Consider the following 8,493-nt stretch of genomic DNA (forward strand, 5'->3'; position numbering starts at 1 on the left):
TTACTAATTACTTGGTGAGGGCCCAAGGCACTCGGACAAGGGTGGGAGCAGGGCAAGGTGCCATGGGGGGAGCTGGAGAGGGACCAGGGCAAGTGGACTCCAGCACCTGTGGCCTGGAGAGTGGAGGGATCCAGAGGGTTAGGTTTAGGATGCAGAAGTGGGGAGGGGCCGTGTTGGGGGAAAGGATCACCTTGGACGAGGGCCAAGAGCAGGTGCCTGCACAGGGGCGGAGGTAGGAGGATGGGTGTCAAGTGGGGGACTGGTCCTCCCCTCAGGGGCTGGGCACTTTGCTCAAGGCCCAGGGATCATTGGCAGGAGAGCTCCTCCTGCTGATGAAAATAGGGTAGTGAGGGTGGAGGGAAGTGCCCCTGAGCAAAAGTCTTCTGGGTGGGGGGCGGAAAAGAAAGGCTAGTGAAAGCTGAAGGGAGGTAGGAGCCTTGCAGGTGACTGATTCTCGCAGGAGAAGACCCATGAGGGGAGGGGAAGGACCTGTGGTGGGAAAGGGGATACGGGGGTGGGGACGCCCTAGGAAGGGATCAGAGAACTGTAGAGAGGAGGGGGCAGCAGGGAGGGGAGGGCAAATCCCGAAGGGGCACAGGAGATGGCAGGGGAAGAGGTGCGAAAACAGTTGTGGAACACCAACACAGCAGAAAATTTGAGTTCACGTTAGTGGGGAGGTGGGATGTGAAGAGGGAAGTGGGGAGTGGAGACCACAGAAATCGCAGGAAGAATCCTTTGGCCACAAAGCCACCAGACTTTAATTTCTGTCTGTGAAAATAATCAATAAACAGTCTGTAGTAATAAAAATAGAATGGAGTTTTATTTGAGCCAAACTGACTAACCTGTAAACCAGCTACTCAGATAACTCTGAGAAGCTGGTCCAGGGATTCAGAGTTTTCAGCACAGCTGGGTATTTTTTGTTGCTGTTGGTTTATTTTGTTGTTTTTGTTTTGGGTTTTTGTTTATTTTTTGGTGTTTTTTAGGCACACCAAAATCTTAGTTCCCAGATGAGAGACTGAACCCGGGGCCAACAGCAGTGAAAGTGCTGAGTCCTAACCCCTCCACCAGCAGGGAATTCCCTTTCACCACAGTTGTATATCTTGTCAGCGCAAAGAACATTCAACAAGTCAGGGATAGATTTCTCCAAGGTTTAAAAAACAAACCCAAATAGACCGCACGTGCGGCACGTGCAGCATGGCCTTGACACTAGGAGGTGAGTCTTATCATGAAAGGAGGACCAGGGTCTGCGGCCCAGAAGAGGGGCATTCAGTTTTTAGGAAGTGTGGATCAGGGCCCTTGTGTCCTTCCCAGAGCTCCTGGTCGCTAGAAAAAGACCTTTAACTCCAAGGACTGAGGCCCCCTGAGCACAGTCGGCCTGGAAACTCCTTGACTCCGAGACCAGAAATGAGAAGAGGGCAGAACTGGGAACAGGAGGAGAGGACAGCACTCAGGGGCCTCGGAGGGCGCTGCACGACTGCTGGGAAGTGGTCACCTGAGCCTCGGCCCTCCAGGAGCCCTTGCAGGCCTCTGACAGGAGCAACGCGGGAGGTGGGGGGCAGCCTTCCACCCAGGGGGTCAGAGGACGGAGGTGTGTGAAGAGGAGGAAGGCGGGCAGGGCAGGTGCAGCAGGGAGAGCAGCGGCTGGGAACTGGAAAGAGACAGAAAAGCGGGATGTGCTGTGGTGGCAACAGGTGGTCGCAGCAGGCCGCGTGTAGACCTCGGCCGCTTCTCGACCTTACCTTGCCCCCCACGCTCCCCATCCTCGCGCTCCCCCCACCCCCTCCCCAGGCCCCACATGTGAGATGCACCGCATGTGAGATGGTCCCCACGACACGCACCGAATCCCACCCACACCCCTGAAACCGCCCCAGGCTCCCAGCTGAGGACCTCAGTGAACCCCACTCACCAGCGCGGTAGCCGGGGGTGTAAATAGGCAGCTCGGGCTAGAAACGGCGGGACGATGAGCCGCCCCGGCGGCCGCGCGGAGTCTAACCGCTAGAGGGCGCTGCTTCTCGCCGGGAGATGCCGCCTCCTGGCGTGTGGTCAAGAGTATCTCTGAGCGCTCTGCTCAGTTCCTCTGAAACTCGCTTCTCCTTCCTGCACCTTCCTCTTTCTAGCTTGTTCTATTCTTTTTCGCTTTTTACGCTCACCTTCAACCGTTGGAGGGTTTTAGCTGTGCTGGCCCAGGACCTGGGCATTTTTACCTTTTCTGTGGCAGCTTCTCAGGGGCCTGTCTGGGGCTGTGATGGGAGGCCCTGATGCGGTGATGGAGGCCATAACCCCGCCTTCTCCCTCTGGCTTCGTGGGACTGGGGCGGTTAGGGGAACACCCCAGCTAAGACAGACACGTGCTTGAATTTAACACACACGGTTGAGTTCCTGTGTTTCCGCGCCGGGCTTCTTAAAAGACAATAGTGTATCTCTTCAGACGGAATTTCATCCAGGAAAAAAAGTGTCCTGGAAGTACTAATGTTCCAGGAATTACTCTCAGGGCCTGGACTAGACAGATGTTTCTTTTGTTTTAATGATATTTTACACCACCTGAACTCATTAGGAAACCCACTGAGGTGAGAAATGTCTCATTAAAAACAATCCAGGTAACTTTTCCAGTAACCACCTACATTAGCCCACTAGCTCCCCTCCTTGCTGAAGGCCGTCTCTGGATTATCTTCTAAATCCATCAGTTCCACACTCTCTGGTGACCCTTTATGTTTCTCAGCTCTTCACAAGCAAACTAGACCAGAACACTGCTGAGTCTTCAGCCACAAGCATTGGCTTGGATTAGACTCAAAGCACTTCCTCTTCAAAGGGAAGCACTTCCTCTTCAAAGGGCAGCACTTTGAAAACTAGGAATCTATCACGTTAGTCATGATGGAAAGAGATTTCTGGAGTTTCAAGTACCAAGTTTACCAGAGAGGGAAAAAAAGGTTGATTCCCACTTTCGATAACCTGCTATAGTACCTGAGATGCTTTCACTGGGATAAGTTGGTTGAAGGTTGAGTGGGACATCTCTATTTTTGCAATAATTTTTGGTGAGTTTAGGATTATTTCAAAACGAAAAGGAGAGAATCAGGGAGAGGAAGCAGAGGGAAGAGAAAGGAGGTGGCGGGGAAGAGAAAAAAGAGGAGGAAGAGGAGGGACATTAAAAATGCCCTCCATGAAAAATTGAGGACATTTCAGGGAAAGGGGCTGTCTTTATTCCTGAGGTTTTGGCCCCAACTCTATTGTGACTTCCCACCTGAGTGAGTGAACTGGATCAGTGACCATGCCTGATCACAGTGACTTTTTCCTAGACAAGAGGCTGGGCTGTGTGGAAGCCTACCTCACCATGCTCTGTCATGTCCCATAAGTCCTTCCCTCTTAGGCCTCCACAAGAGGGGCACTGAGTCATCAGGAAGACTGTGGAGCTTATTTTTAAATCCACAGTCTTAGCGCTTAACGTATATTATTTCCCACATGTATTTTTGTTTATTTGACTGTTTTTTAAAACTTTTACCATACTTGTACATGTATATATTTTTAAAGGGACTTCCTTGGTGGTCCAGTGGCTAAGACTCTGCTCTCCCAAAGCAGGGGGCCCAGGTTCAATCCCTGCTCAGGGAACTAGATCCCACATGCCACAGCTGAGAGTTCTCATGCCACAACTAAAGATACCACAACTAAAGATACCACATAAAGACCTGGTGCAGCTACAAGACATAATGAAAAGCTGTGGTCCTTATACCACTTTCCAAATCCCTGATTCTCTTTTCTTAGATGCAGGCATTTCAATAATCAATTGGCTTTTATCTTCTTGTTTTAATAACAAATTATATCACGGGAGGAGAAATTGGGAGGTTGGGATTAACATATACACACCACTGTATATAAAATAGATAACTAATAAGGACCTACTATATAGCATAGGGAATTCTACTCAATACTCTGTATGGCCTAAATGGGAAAAGGCTCTAAAAAGAGTGGATATAAGTTTATGTATAACTGATTCACTTTCCTGTACACTTGAAACTAATTGTTGTTCAGTTGTTAAGTCATGACTGACTCTTTGTGACCCCATGGACTGCAGCACACCAGGCTTTCCTGTCCTTCACTATCTCCCAGAGCTTGCTCAAACTCATGTCTATTGAGTCAGTGATGCCATCCAACCATCTCATCCTCTGTCTCCCCTTTCTCTTTCTGCCCTCAATCTTTCCCAGCATCAGGGTCTTTTCCCGTGAATTGGCTCTTTGCACCAGGTGGCCAAAGTATTGGAGCTTCAGCTTCAGCACCAGTCCTTCCAATGGATATTCAGGGTTGATTTCCTTTAGGATGGACTGGTTTGATCTCCTTGCAGTCCAAGGGACTCTCAAGAGTCTTCTCCAGCACCACAATTCAAAAGCAGTAATACTTTGCATTCAGCCTTCTTTATGGTTCAACTCCCACATCCATACATAACTACCAAAAAAACCGTAGCTTTTACTATGGGGACCTTTGTCGGCAAAGTGATGCCTCTTCTTTTTAATACACTGTCTACGTTAGTCATAGCTTTTCTTGCAGGGAGCAATGTCTTTTAATTTCTTGGCTGCAGTCACCATCCACAGTGATTTTGGGGCCCAAGAAAATAAAATCTGTCACTGTTTCCACTTTTCCCTCTTCAGTTTGCCATAAACGGGTGGGACAAGATGCCATGATCTTAGTTTTGTCCATGTTGAGTTTTAAGCCAGGTTTTTCACTCTCCTCTTTCTCCTTCATCAAGAGGCTCTTTAGTTCCCCCTCACTTTTTGCCATTAGGGTGGTATTATCTTCATATCTGAGATTGTTGATATTTGTCTTGGCAACTTTGATTCTACCTTTTGATTCATTGAGCCCGGCATTTAGCGTGATATACTCTGCATAGAGGGCTTCGCTGGTAGCTCAGCTGATTGAGATCCTCTTGCAATGCAGGAGACCCTGGTTTCATTCTTGAGTGGGGAAGATCCCCTGGAGAAGGGATAGGCTATCCGCTCCAGTATTCTTGGGCTTCCCTGGTGGCTCAGATGGTAAAGAATCTGCCTGCAATGCAGGAGACCTGGGTTTGATTCCTACGTTGGGAAGATCCCCTGGAGGAGAGCATGGCAACGAACTCCAGTATTCTTGTCTGGAGAATCCCCATGGACAGAGGAGCCTGATGGGCTGCAGTCCATGGGGTTGCAAAGAGTCGGACACAACTGAGCAACTCAACACAGCACAGCACTCTGCATAGAAGTTAAATAAGCAGCATGACAGTATACAGCCTTTACATACTCCTTTCCCAATTTGGAGCCAATCCATTGTTCCATGTCCAGTTCTAACTGTTGCTTCTTCACCTACATACAGGTTTCTCAGGTTATAGGTAAGGTGGTCCGGAATTCCCATCTTTTTAAGAAATTTCCACACTATGTTGTGAGCTACACAGTCAAAGGCTTTTGCATAGTCAATGACGTAGAAGTGGAGGTTTTCTGGAATTCTCTTGATCCAACGGATGTTGGCAATTTGATCTCTGGTTCCTCTGCCTTTTCTAAATCCAGATTGTACATTTGGAAGTTCTTGATTCACATAATGCTGAAGCCTAGCTTGAAGGATTTTGAGCATAATCTTACCATCATTCGAGATGAGCTCAACTGTATGGTAGTTTGGACACTATTTTGCATTGCCCTTCTTTGGGATTGGAATGAAAACTGACCTTTTCCAGTCCTGTGGCCACTGCTGAGTTTTCCAAAATTGCTGGCATATTGAGTGCAACAGTTTAACAGCATCATCTTTTAGGATTTTTAAATGGCTCAGCTGGAATTCTCAGTCCTTGGGGTTGCAAAAAATCATACAGGACTGAGTGACTTCACTTTCACTTTTCACTTTGAGCTGGAATTCCATCACCTCCACTAGCTTTGTTCGTAGTAATGCTTCCTAAGCAACTAATACAGCGTTGTGAATCAACTATACTCCAGTTTAAAAAAGAAAAGTTGTGGAAGGGAGGAGCCAAGATGGCGGAGGAGTAGGACGGGGAGAACACTTTCTCCCCCACAAATTCATCAAAAGAGCATTTAAACATCGAGTAAATTCCACAAAAGAACTTCTGAATGCCGGCAGAGGACATCAGGCACCCAGAAAAGCAATCCAACTCTTCAAAAGGAGGTAGGAAAAAATATAAAAGACAAAAAAAGAGACAAAAGAGGGAGGGACGGAGTTCCGTCCCGGGAAGGGAGTCTTAAAAAGAGAGAAGTTTCCAAACACCAGGAAACCTTCTCACTGCCGAATCTGTGCCGAGCTTTGGAAGCACAGAGGGCAACATAACAGGGAGAAAAAATAAATAAACAATTAAAACTCGAAGATTGCGAGTCCTACGGTAACTCCCCCAGCGGAGAAGCAGCGCAGACGCCTGCATGCGCCATTAGCAAGCGGGGGCTGGGCAGGGAGGCGCAGCGCGGGCTGCATCGCTTAGAGTAAGAATCTGGCCTGAATACCCTGAGCACTATCTGAGCGAAATAATTTGGGCTAGCAAACCAGACTGTGGGATATCTACCACGCGAAAAGCCAGCCCCAGCCTAAGACACCGCCAGGCCCGCGCACGGAACAAAGAACTGAACAGAGATAGCCGGCTGCAGACCTTCCCCCTCCGGTGACAGGCAGCCAGAGCCGGAAGGGGGCAATCGCAGCCCCAGAGAGACATTATCTACAAAACTGTAAGCAGGCTTCTTTGCTAACTAAAACTTCTTGGGGGTCTGGACGGTTAACATCTGCCTGAGAAGGTGCGCCGGTTTTACACCCAGATAACAGAGTGGCGAGGAGGCGATAAGTCGCAGCATTGGTGCTCGCCAAACACCTCATCACTTGAGCTGCTCGGACCTGGAAAGAGCACAAAACTCAGGCCCAACTGAGTCTGCGCCTCTGAGGACTACCCGAGTGCCTGAACCTGAGCGGCTTGGACCTGGGAGGTACATGCAGCCCAGGGCCAGCCTCGGATTGTTCCCGGCGGAACAACCTAGAGCCCGAGCAGTGTGGGCAGGGAGGCTACACGCGCCGTGAGCGGGGGCAGACCCAGTGTGGCTGAGGCACTGCGAGCACACGCCAGTGTCATTTGTTTGCAGCATCCCTCCCTCCCTCCCCACAGCGCGACTGAACAAAGAGAAGAAACACAGCTCCACCCATCAGAACACCGACACAAGCTTCCCTAACCAGGAAACCTTGACAAGCCACCTGTACAAACCCACACACAGCGAGGAAAAGCCACAATAAAGAGAACTCCACAAACTGCCAGAATACAGAAAGGACACCCCAAACTCAGCAATTTAAACAAGATGAAGAGACAGAGGAATAGCCAGCAGATAAAGGAACAGGATAAATGCCCACCAAACCAAACAAAAGAGGAAGAGATAGGGAATCTACCTGATAAAGAATTCCGAATAATGATAGTGAAATTGATCCAAAATCTTGAAATTAAAATGGAATCACAGATAAATAGCTTGGAGACAAGGATTGAGAAGATGCAAGAAAGGTTTAACAAGGACCTAGAAGAAATAAAAAAGAGTCAATATATAATGAATAATGCAATAAATGAAATTAAAAACACTCTGGAGGCAACAAATAGTAGAATAACAGAGGCAGAAGATAGGATTAGTGAATTAGAAGATAGAATGGTAGAAATAAATGAATCAGAGAGAATAAAAGAAAAACGAATTAAAAGAAATGAAGACAATCTCAGAGACCTCCAGGACAATATTAAACGCTACAACATTCGAATCATAGGGGCTCCAGAAGAAGAAGACAAAAAGAAAGACCATGAGAAAATACTTGAGGAGATAATAGTTGAAAACTTCCCTAAACTGGGGAAGGAAATAATCACCCAAGTCCAAGAAACCCAGAGAATCCCAAACAGGATAAACCCAAGGCGAAACACCCCAAGACACATATTAATCAAATTAACAAAGATCAAACACAAAGAACAAATATTAAAAGCAGCAAGGGAAAAACAACAAATAACACACAAGGGAATTCCCATAAGGATAACAGCTGATCTTTCAATAGAAACTCTTCAAGCCAGGAGGGAATGGCAAGACATACTTAAAATGATGAAAGAAAATAACCTACAGCCCAGATTATTGTACCCAGTAAGGATTTCATTCAAGTATGAAGGAGAAATCAAAAGCTTCTCAGACAAGCAAAAGCTGAGAGAATTCTGCACCACCAAACCAGCTCTCCAACAAATACTAAAGGATATTCTCTAGACAGGAAACACAAAAATGGTGTATAAATTCGAACCCCAAACAATAAAGTAAGTGGCAACGGGATCATACTTATCAGTAATTACCTTAAATGTAAATGGGTTGAATGCCCCAACCAAAAGACAAAGACTGGCTGAATGGATACAAAAACAAGACCCCTACATATGTTGTCTACAGGAGACCCACCTCAAAACAGGGGACACATACAGACTGAAAGTGAAGGGCTGGAAAAAGATTTTCCATGCAAATAGGGACCAAAAGAAAGCAGGAGTAGCAAT

At 47.4% G+C, this 8,493-nt stretch overlaps 1 long non-coding RNA gene and 1 other non-coding gene across 2 annotated transcripts; one reads left to right on the forward strand and one right to left on the reverse strand.

Moving 5' to 3' along the window:
• Positions 1 to 954: 954 nt before the first annotated feature.
• Positions 955 to 1,994, reverse strand: LOC113881184. Its single transcript, XR_003507965.1, has 2 exons — positions 1,907 to 1,994; positions 955 to 1,648 (listed from the first exon to the last, which is right to left on the reverse strand). It is a non-coding gene; the product is annotated as an uncharacterized LOC113881184 (long non-coding RNA).
• Positions 1,995 to 3,529: 1,535 nt separating this feature from the next.
• Positions 3,530 to 3,602, forward strand: TRNAG-CCC. The gene has a single exon. It is a non-coding gene; the product is annotated as a tRNA-Gly (tRNA).
• The last annotated feature ends 4,891 nt before the right edge of the window (positions 3,603 to 8,493 follow it).

Source organism: Bos indicus x Bos taurus, chromosome 23 (genome assembly GCF_003369695.1).
Source record: "Bos indicus x Bos taurus breed Angus x Brahman F1 hybrid chromosome 23, Bos_hybrid_MaternalHap_v2.0, whole genome shotgun sequence".
In the NCBI taxonomy this organism is placed as follows: Eukaryota; Metazoa; Chordata; class Mammalia; order Artiodactyla; family Bovidae; genus Bos; species Bos indicus x Bos taurus.